Raw genomic sequence first — 11,659 nt, forward strand, 5'->3', positions numbered from 1 at the left:
TAAAACGCACAAATGTACTCACTAACAAAACTTCACGTCAAGTTTGAACACTTTTCTCATAAATGAATGACAACAACTTGCTTGATTGAAATTGTCAGTTTGGAATTTTCTTGATGAGAATGCGTAAATATAATAAGAAGAAAACAAACTATCTGTCATTCAGCTGGCTCCTCTCTCTCAGATCAAAACTAAATAAAGTCAATGGTTTTCGAAGTAGGTTATGTGCAAGGTGTTATATATATATATATATATATATATATATATATATATATATATATATAACTAAAGGTGTGACCGTCTCGCCAGTAAATGTGCGAGGGGAAACGGTAAAAATATACAGAGGACTATGAAAAGGGATTTGACTTCAAATAGAGATGTCTAAATTTTTCGTTTTCTCGATTGTCGATTAATCGTGGGGTCATTTTTAAATATTCGATTCATTCGAATAATTGTCTTTCAGTATTCGATTAATCGAGCGAATATTTATTTCTTGTAATCGAAAAGAACAGACATTTATAATAAAAAAAAAATATGAAGTCATAATTTTAAAAGTTACATTAAATATAGTTTTGAAATAAACATGGTTCAGAATAATGGTTTTTGAATGAAATGGTATTTCAGTATATTGATAAATTTACCATTTCATTATTTTTTGAGGACGATTGAAAAAAGAGCACACCATGAACATTATGCACAATATTTTTATTGTACCAACATAATTTTTTTCTCTGTTCAAAATTACCTGTTCTTCGAATGTTGTTGAAATAGCTGATTTATTTGAATATTTCTGCTTGGTCCCTACAGCTACTATTTCAAAAGAAGTATATTTATAGAATCATTGACCACTAGTGTAATATATTTTCCTTGGCACTCTGAATTTGAATACTACTTTATTAGAACGGGAGCTGAGACCACCCTCGTCAAGTCCGCATTTTACTCCGGCAGACCCTGAATTCTCGCGTAACTTTTGAAAAGGTCCTAAGTTACAAATGTAAACAAATCGAGTTAATGGATGCACACTATTAGTGCTTAATCATTGAATGTAATGCGAAAACAACCGTTCAAGTATCTATGCTTTTCACCTTTTAAGCGCCGATAAAAAAAATGTCCAATGTACAGATTCGAATTTTAAGCACTCGACTATTACTTCGGACGTCACTTTCCTCTGACGCTCGATACGTCCGAAGTAACAAAGCAATCAAAACAACACGAAGTCGCAATTCGGACATTTTGAGTTTTTGTTATTTTCGGGTGTTGGTATCGTTTTTAGTGCAATTCAACGAGTTATAACAATAATGATCTGCTTTTAGCACGAAGTGCAAGTATTTGAAGCATTGTTCAGTAGTTATGTGCAAATTGTCATCGTACAACGTAATTTGTCCAATGTACGAAGCGGTCAGTCAAAACGTCCAGTGTAACATTTTTCGCTCGGACGCTTCAATTTCAAACTAAAATCACATAACAGTTACGATTGGTGTTGCAGAGTTAGTATTGCCTGCTAGTGGTAAAAGTAGTGATAAAGATCGATTCCTTTCGAAACAATTCGCGGAACAATGTTCCGGTCTTCAACTTCGTTTTTCTCGAGTTGATGTGAATGTTACATAGGACCTTTTCAAAAATTACGCGAGAATTCTTCTTTCAGGTCTCCTCCACCACCAGGGAATCATTTTTATGCTTCAACCGTAATTGGTTTAGCATATCCGATGAATTTCGACGAAACACCATGATGGTTAACACTACTCGCGCATAGGTCTGAGAGATTGAGAAATCAATAATTCGTTAATTTCTCGAAAAACATCAACACTACGACATTGCGATTCTCTCTAGTTCCGTCATTCGTTGTTCGTCATCTTTCAGCGTATGGTATAAGTTGGTACGAAGCGGACGTGTATCACTTTTTCACCACTTTCGGTTTTTGCTGCAAACGGATTTTAACGATTTATATACCAATCGAATCGGAATTTTTCTAAGATTTGTTTGATATGCTACACATTACAACCCCATAGCCTGTATATGATTTAAATTTGTGAAAATTGGAAGCATTCTCATTTCTCCATACATTTGTTCTGTCCATTTGTGTGCTTTCCCGAACAGAGCTGTCATATCCTCTGAGGAAAATTCTCTTTCTGTGCTCGAACAACAAAGGCCGCTCATTCTGCTCGTTTTGTGTTTAATGTTTCCCCTCGAGCTGTGAACGCTAGCGAATATTTCACTTGAAGTGCATCTGGCATTGGAATTAACAAAACCATACGAGCCATGGCAAAGGAGGCGAAAAAAGAGAAGAGTGCAAATGATTATAGGTCGCTTCTAGCCATCAGTGTTTGGCTTTGTGTGTGTTGCTTGTTTTCGGTGCGTGAAAGTTAGAACTTGTTTATTTCCGGTACATATGAATAACCCACCTTCGATTCTTTTAGTTGCCATTTGTATTTTCTCTCACGCGCATCGGCTCTGTTCTGATGCAACAAGATCCTAGATTTGTTAACGGTTTGGACCGAGAGTCGGTAAACGATTTTTCATCAACGGTCATTCTCGCGATGTTACTTTTTCATCGCTGCAACTGTGTGCATCTATTAGACGCGTGTTTGATGCTTGTTGAATGGCGGAATACACGAAAGAAGCCTCTCGTTAAATACACAGTGCAATGCGTGCATTGATATAAAGAAACAAAGAAACTTATTAGTGTATTGCTCTCGTAAAGGCAAAAAAGAATCGTTGCTTCTCAAAATGATTCTACAAAGCCACGCAAGCCATTAAACCTTTTCAGGGTCCACGGAACTTTTTACTAAAGAGTTATTTATGAAATTCCAACGTATTCTCAAATAATATCCGAAATGATAAATCAACAAATTTAAAAAAAAAAGATTGCGTAGTCCTACGTCCTAAACGGTCGTATCTCGGATACAACCCCTCGATTTTTGACGTAGAACTACGTTTCTCAGGAAGGGTGCCAAATCAGAAAGCAGGTCACGTTTTTATGAAATAAAGTTAACGTTAAGAACTATTTTCACTGTGAACGAATTCTCATGATTTGCATACCAATCGAATCGGAAATTTTATAAGATTTGTTTGATATGCTATACATTACAATTCGCTAATCTTTAAACGGTTTAAATTCATGAAAACTGGAAGAACTTCCTTTTTTCCCATACATTTGTTCTGCCGATTTGCGTGCTAACCGTACCCGTATTTCGAATGCTTATAACTCGAACATTTCTTAACAGATCGGAAAGATGTTTGCATCAATTGATAGAACATATTTTTACGCGTCTTTCAACAATTAATAGAATGTTATTTTTGATGAGATGAACAATTGAATAACTGTAAAATGTCAAGCGTTATCTAAACACTCTAACTGCCAAGTTTTGATTGGCCCGATTTACGGTTTCCCCAACACACACTTCAAAATCGATGTACCTGTGGAAATCCGCTGTGCAAATATACATGCAAGTCGAGGGTATTTTTGTTCCCACCGAGCTGTGTTTCCCTAACACGGACTTCAAAATCAATGTGCCTGGGGGAATCCGCTTTGTCAAAACATGCAAGTCGGTGGTATTTTTCCCCACTGTGCTGTATTTCCCTAACACGGATTTCAAAATTAATGTGCCTGGGGGAATCCGCTTTGCTAATACATGCAAGTCGGGGGTAGTTTTTGGTGTTGATTACTTTTGTACTCGGTTGTCGTTGTGCAGACCGGAATATGTTTCCCTAAAACTTACTTTTGAACTGAGAAGCCTGGGAAAATCGTCATTTCAAATACTAGAGATGAATGAACTTTTGCGTTTCGAGAACTACGTAAACATGAGATGTGCAAAAATTGCAGAGGAAAATGTAAAATACAATGATCGTTTGACAATTCTTCCGTTCACATATTTTGGTAGTCCTAGGCATCACATCAAACGTAAAAGAAATAATATTGGAAGTGGTAAACAAGTGGATTGCAGAATGCAATTGCGTTGTTCTACGTCGAAAATATGCGGTCGTGTCCTAGATACAACCCCTTACAATTTTTTTTATCATTTAGTGCCAGCGTTCAGAATCATAAGGGTATAACTAACAATTTGACAGGAACTGATATTTGATGTTCTAAACTAATTACAAATCAATTTTACCTCTCGCCAAAATTTATTATTTCTATAAATAATGATGATGGTGGTCCTGCCTCTTTCCCCTACAGAGGTTTGAGCAAGGCGAGTTATCTAAAAGATAATTTATTTATTTTTTTTCAGTATTGATATCAGTTAGTCAAACAAAAAAAACAACGAACTGATTTTATTTACAGATATAAGTTCAAAAATTACGATGTCAAATGACAAGCCAATACTCAGTCATGTCCGCCACAGAGCCGATACGGTCCCAAGAAGGCTCTTGCAGCCAAGTACTACACCAGAGCACAAGCCCAGCCGCCAGCCTTGTGTTGGATTGACTATGAATATCCTCATCCAGAGAAATCGAGAAAAATTCCGTAACGAAAAATTTCTAGACCGGCACTTAGAAAACTTTCTTAGAAACAATTTAATATCCTTTATATCTGTGTTACGCGCGCGACGCTCAAACTTATGTAGACTACTTTAATTTTAATGACGAACATAATACACATAAAAAAACAGATAATTTAAAAAATTCAATAGTTTACATAATATAATCCTTTCAAAAAAAACTTCGTCAGGTTAATTGAAAATATTAGAACAAACTGCAAAAAAATAGCCCACATTATTTTATCCGTTCGTATGAAACTTCGTTAGTAACAATCTTCGTCTTAAAATTTAAAAAATATATCGGTCGGCTGTTGATGAAACACAGCTTTCACGTGTGAAATACAGTGTTTCTTAAATTCTGTAAGAGTTGTTGCATGTTTAATTTGTCTTGGCATCGAGTTGAATACATTCATACCTCAATTCATTCGCGTTTTATGTGTTGTAACTGTGAAAGTCACTTCCCCTTCAATTCGATTGCACAAATATCGAGGCAGCAAACCGTTAACTACTTTGAAAATGAACACCATAGTTAAATAATAAATTCTTTGCTTCACGGATAACCATTGCAGAGCGTCCAACATTAAAGATGAAGAAGTGTTTTAAGTATTTCTGAACGTTATAATTAATTGAAACAAAAATATGAAATACGAATTACACAATTCACAACATTTATTTTATTCGGATTCATACAAAAGGCAAAAGGCGGGTATTTTTACTGGTACAGTAAATTACATATAATTTGACATACCGAAGCACCACTCAATGTCGCGTTAGAGGCGATTGTAACCTGTAATTGGACATTCTCGATGACAGTGGTACAGTGTCGACTTTCAATCTGGGGCCATAATTTGGGTCCTGAACTCGTAATGCGCCACGAATGTTCAATTATTCGTGTCGCATTATAGGTCTGTCCAATTAGCTAGATGTCAAATTAGATGTAACTAACTGTATTTGAATAGCCTTTCACTGAATTGGCGATCTAACGCAAAACGTAAACGATCGGTGAGACATATGGATTTTGTTTTTGAACTAAGGAAATGATGATAAAGTAACCTAAAACTCAAAAACAAATCACGTATATTTTACTTCCGTTATTTCCATGCCTGTTCTCATATGCAGGAACCATGGATTTTTCAACTGAGGTAAGAGGAATCCTATGGGTGTCACCCACTGCCATCAGAAGAATGTCGTCCGCGTAGACAAACACGAAGACTCCCCCAGACAGGACCTGGAACAGGCTATTCATGGCGACGAGAAAGAGGGTGACGGCGAGAACAGAACCTTGAGGTACTCCTGTTTCCTCGTGGAAAGCTCGGGAACTGATGTTACCAATTTTGACCTCAAAGGTTCGGCGTGTGGCGAAGTTCTTGATGAAGTGCAGTAATTTCCCGTCAACGCCCCAATCTGCCAGAGTTTTCAGCACTAACGGGATCCATGTTCTGTTGTATGCCTTTTCTAGGTCCAGTGCTACCATCTCCATGTGCTGACGGTTCCTGTTGGCTTCGGCTATCACGTCTCCGAGGGTCGCGAAGTAATTGTTGGTGCCCATACCCGGTCGGAAGGCGAACTGTCGATAGTCCAATTTCCTATTTTCGGTTAGAAAGGTGACCAGGCGTCTATTCGCCATTCTTTCCAGGATCTTGGATGAACAGGAGCAGTGTTTGCCAAATGATCCACTCATTGAAAAAATCGCTTTCGTTCGTTCAAATATGATCTTTCAGGAAACATTTCCCCCAGCGGTATTCTATTATTGTTATGTGCTGCAAATCACGACACAAAAGAGAACGAGACAACTCTGCATCGGCTCGCACTTCATTGCACACCAGCATGCAAGCAAAGCTATCATATACGCTTTCAGTGCAGAATGCTTATTTTCTTCTTTGCCTCTAACATATGCATACCGACCTCTCCATGCATCATGAAACAGCAGGATCATACGGACAACGCAAAGCGAAAGATTCATATTCAGCTAATGTAGCAGATCCTGATTTTTAAGTCTCAGAGAGTGCAAACTATATGATTATTTAGCTCGATAGAGGCTAAGGGAAGGGTAGTCAGATTATATTTTCCATTTTTAACGCCGCTATCCCTTGAAATGTGTATATTCATATAGACCGCATAGTTTTACTAGCAACACCGCTCCAGTGAGAAGCAAAAACTCTCGCGTTTTATCTCTTTTCCCATTCGCTGCTCTCCGCAAATGGTGACGTAATGATGACGAAATTTTTCTTGTATCATTTATAGCTTTACACTTGTCTGTGCAGTGGGTTTCGCTATAGTAAAATGAGACGATATATGCGGTTCAAACTTGTATGCAGGCTTCGAAAATAGTGTGCCATGTTTGATACAACTCGAATATGCAAACAACAGTCTTCGTTCCTCTCTTAGTTTAATCACTAAATGTTTCAAAAGTGATTGCTGACATTCATACAAGTATGATCCTCTCATATTTGGTTATATGTTTGTGAGAGTTTACTTGCATGACACATTGTGTATCATTTGATTTTGATCGAAATCCAAACACTGAACAGGAGGTTAAGGAAATTGGACGGTAGCCTTTCACGTTGTTGCTGCTTTGACCGACCTTAGGTATGGGTATTACTAGGCTGTGTCTCCAACCCTCGAGAAATTCGTGTGTATTCCACAGGTCGTTAAAGATGCTGAGAAGGGTGGACTGTCCGAGCTGAGACAACTGTTTCAGCATCTTATAGCCGATACCGTCAGGGCCAGTTGACTCACCTTTTGCGGAACGTAGGGCAACAGAAAGTTCCTCGATGGTGAAGTTCCGGTTGAGAAGATTATTAGGACGACTCATAGGGACCACAAAGTTGCTGACCGAAGTGATACCCGCTCCCTGTCGACGGATGAAATCGGGCTCATATTCGGAGATCGAGGACAATCCCGCGAAATATTCCCCGAGCGTGTTCGAAGCTAGGTAGTGCGGACTGAATCAAAATGGCTGTCAAAAAAGATCCAATTGAAATGTCAAAAGAGATCCAACGATCAGGAGTGTTATTTTTCTTATGATAATCAACACTATAAAAGAGGTATTGTTGTCAAGGGCAAAAATAATTAAAATTATAAAATGACCGAACTACATTTTTCCGTCAATTGTTCAATTAACCATTGCATCTCTGAAAGAGCATCTAAGCCTTTCACTGAGAAACGCATTTTTAATGTCCCCTCTCTTTGACATAACGTTTTTTCCGAACGAAATAAAAACAAACGAAGTCAGAGTCACGTAAATGTTTACTCCTGCGATTTGAAAATATTCGATAAAAAGTGGAAGGAAGAGATGCCAGATGATTTTTAAAAATAGTCTGTAAAAATATGTGAATGTCTGTTAAAAATGGGGAAAAGTCTGTAAAAGTTTGCAGATCTATAATAATGTCTTTTAACGTTAATTTTCACATATTCATTAATACTTTGTACATCGCGCCAAACCAGTATAGTGGTTCTCAGATCTTCGTCAAAAGTTGTAATTTTGTTCTTTATCGCAAAACATTAGACTCGTATTTTTTTAATTTTTCATTAGGGTGCCCATTTCCATTTTAGGGTGATCCAAAAAATCATTTTTTCCACTTTTTCCCAAAATGACTTTTTTCAAAAATTTATAACTTTCGAACAACTTAACCGATTTAGATGATCGACACATCAAATTGAAGCCAATGAGTTTTAATTGAGAAATATTGAACTTGCAGGTAATATGGATCCTATTTTCGTAATTATTGTAGTCGTTTTTAATGTTTTCATGGTTTTGGACTAGGGGGCACCATATTTTTTTATATTTTTTCTTGAAAGCTTAGAATTTTTTTTCATAAAATATCTTGATATCAGATATGCTATTTTTTCGTTTTAGAAATATGATTTTTCAAAACTAATCGATGGTTTGAAAAACAATTTTCCCCATTTTTCCCATTACTAAAAGTCATAACTTTTGAACTATTGGACCGATTCATATCATCGGTATATTAAATTGAAGCTTACGAGTAATTTTTCTTTGAAAAAATATTCCTTCTGCGAAAAAATTGAATTTTTGCTTTTGTAATTATTGATTGAGTTAGTTTTTCATAGTTTTCTCGGTTAAAGATAGGAGCGCTATATTTTTTTATATTTTTTATGGAAAGCTGAGGATTATTTACCTAACATATCTCGATATCAAAGATGCTATAATTATCGTTTTTAAGTTATAATTTTGTAAATTTAACATTTAACATATTCATATGTGACTAAACTAGACCTATGCTACTAGAATCCAATCTTCCCGCAAGTGTGATATTATTGGCTTGGCTTATTGGCTTCAATTTAATATATCGATCATCTAAATCGGTGTATTCAAATTAATCAAATGTTATGATTTTTTGCAGAAAGTTATTTTTGGACAAAGGGGGAAAAATGATTTTTTGAACCACCGGTGAACTTTGAAAAATCATATCTAAAAAAACGAAAAAAATTGCATCTCTGATATTTAGATATGTTATGTAAAAATTCCTCAGCTTTCAAGAAAAAATATAAAAAAATATAGCGCCAAAGTCATAAAAAATGAAAAACGACTAAAATCAATAAATACTAAAATATAATTATTCTTTTCGCAAGTTAAATATTTTTTAATAAAAGGCTAGGTCATTAGTTTCAATTTTATATGTCGATCATCTAAATCGGTTCAGTGATTGAAAAGTTATTAATTTTCGTTTGTCATTTTTGGGAAAAAGTGGAGAAAATTGATTTTTCGGACCACTTAATAACTTATGTGTTGTATGTGTGTTTAAATGTTTCAACGATCTACATATACATACATACACATACATACGCGTTGTTAATTTTTATAAAATTCATTATTTCTTCGTTGATATATTGGACATCCACCAAGGCTTGCGGTGTTGTCGTTGATGAAATTTATAAGAAAATGCAGTGTATACCATCCGCCATGCAAGGCTATACAAGTTTTAGATTCCACACGGCCATGAACCATGTCTGTGGTAACAATATCGAACAGTAACCCATATTTCGTCATAAGCAGACCCAAAAGCGAATGTAAATTGTTGAAAATAGAATGAAAATTTTTATTCGATGTTGTTCAAATACTTAGAAGACATAGTCCTGACCCTAACTTAACTATTTTCAATAAATCTCCTTGCATTTCAGCAAAACAATCTTATCTAGAACAGAAAATAATTATCAGAGACAATTTTCGTTCAAGATTTTTCCTTAACTGCATAGAATGCAATTTTTCATTAATTGTTTATAACCGTATGCTCTCTTTCGTCTGCAATGATGTCAGGGCAAAAGTACTTATGTGTATGAGTTCCAAACTTTATACACACCAGAAAGACTGCCGGGCCGCTGGTTGAGTATCGCTGGTCTAACGTCATGTGTATTGATATAAACTAAATATAATAACTTTTCTGTATTAAAACTGTGGAAAAATGTCATATGGTGAGTCAAATATTTTTGATGTGATGGATAGAGCCTCTTATTTTTCAAAAACCTGTGAAATATTGTTATATCCAAAAAGTCTAAAACAAAAATAGAAAGTGTTTTACAGAAATGTCTGTAAATTTACAAACATATTTGTAAATCTGGCATCTCTGGTGGTCTGAGAATTTATTGCAAGAAATCGCTTGAAAACATGCATGAATTTGCTTGAAAATGAAGTAAATTGAGTCCGCACCACTTAGGTTCGAAGTATCTACCGGATCGCTGAAGGTTATACCATCCACTTGAAGAATGGGATTGTATGGCCTTCTCTTCCCATTTAGTGCATTTACTCTGCGCCAAAGATCCGCAGAGGACTGGTTTTCATTGATAGACTCCAGAAAACCAGTCCAACTGTCTAACTTCGCCTTCCGGATTAACCGCCGTACTCTGATTCTACGCATCAGGATACAGGCAGCTACCAATGCCATCGGCCGGTGGGCGGCCGAGAGAGGATTTAGACTTTCAGCGCAGAAGAGCGGCCATATGGTGATTTGCAGCGATAGACATCAGGGTCCCAACTCCAGGGTCCAGCTATACGAAAACAACATTCCCCGCCGAAAAACGCTAAAGATCCTTGGAGTGTTTGTTGACCACAAACTTAACTTCCTCCGCCATTTCGAGGAAGTTAAGAAGAGCTGTGCCACCCGGTTGAACCTTCTGAAAACCATTTCCAAACCGTACCGGAGCAACAACAGAAATATTCGGCTACGGGTGGCCAAAGCCATCATCAGCAGCCGCCTCACCTATGGCCTTGAACTGACGTGTTTGGCTGGAGACAAGCTCCCAAAATCTCTGGCACCGATCTACAACAAAGCACTACGGACTGTCTCCGGTTTCCTGCCATCAACACCAGCTGCCTCTGTCTGCGCCGAAATTGGAGAACCTCCTTTCGATCTGATCATAGACTCGGCGATCGTAGCCAGGACTGCCAGTTTCTTGTCGAAAACCAGCGGTAGAGGGGAGACCCACCTGACCGCCCTTAGCAACACGATCCTGCAGCGGGTGGCGCACGCCAACCTCCCCCCAGTGGCAAAACAATCCTGGTTTGGTGCGAACGACTGGAGGTTCCCAACTGTTCTCGTCGAGAACGGTATTAGGGACAACTTTCGAGCCAGGGCGAGCTCGATCGGTCTGCTAGAATATTTCAAGGCCATCATAGCAGAAAAATACCGTCTCGGGAGTTGGATTTGGGGTAAGCGATAATAATAATAGTCTGATTTCCAGCAAGAAACTCGCGGACATCTGCCAGGTCTTCTCGGCCGAAGTGGCCGGCATCTTCGAGGCAACTACAACTTCATCTTCCAAGCCGTTGTTGGTCGTCTCCGATTCGGCAAGCGCCATTGATGCCATCGGTGCGACCAGGTCCAAACATCCATGGGTACAAACCATCAGGAAGAACATATTGCCCGACACTGTGCTCATGTGGATCCCCGGACACAACGGCATCGCAGGGAATGAAGCGGCCGACCAGTTTGCCGGAATCGGTCACACCAGACCGTTCTTCACTCGGGATGTGCCGCTTGACGATGTGAAGTTGTGGATCACCAACTCTTTCCGCACCTTTTGGACCGAAAGGTGGTTTGCAGAGAGGGGGCAGTTCCTCAGAAAAATCAAGGGCACGATTGTCAGGTTTGACGATGTTAAAGGAATGAGAGAACAACGAATCCTGTCCAGATTGAGGACCGGTCACTGCTCGGTCTCACACG

The sequence above is a fragment of the Toxorhynchites rutilus genome, chromosome 2 (assembly GCF_029784135.1).
Source record: "Toxorhynchites rutilus septentrionalis strain SRP chromosome 2, ASM2978413v1, whole genome shotgun sequence".
In the NCBI taxonomy this organism is placed as follows: domain Eukaryota; kingdom Metazoa; phylum Arthropoda; class Insecta; order Diptera; family Culicidae; genus Toxorhynchites; species Toxorhynchites rutilus.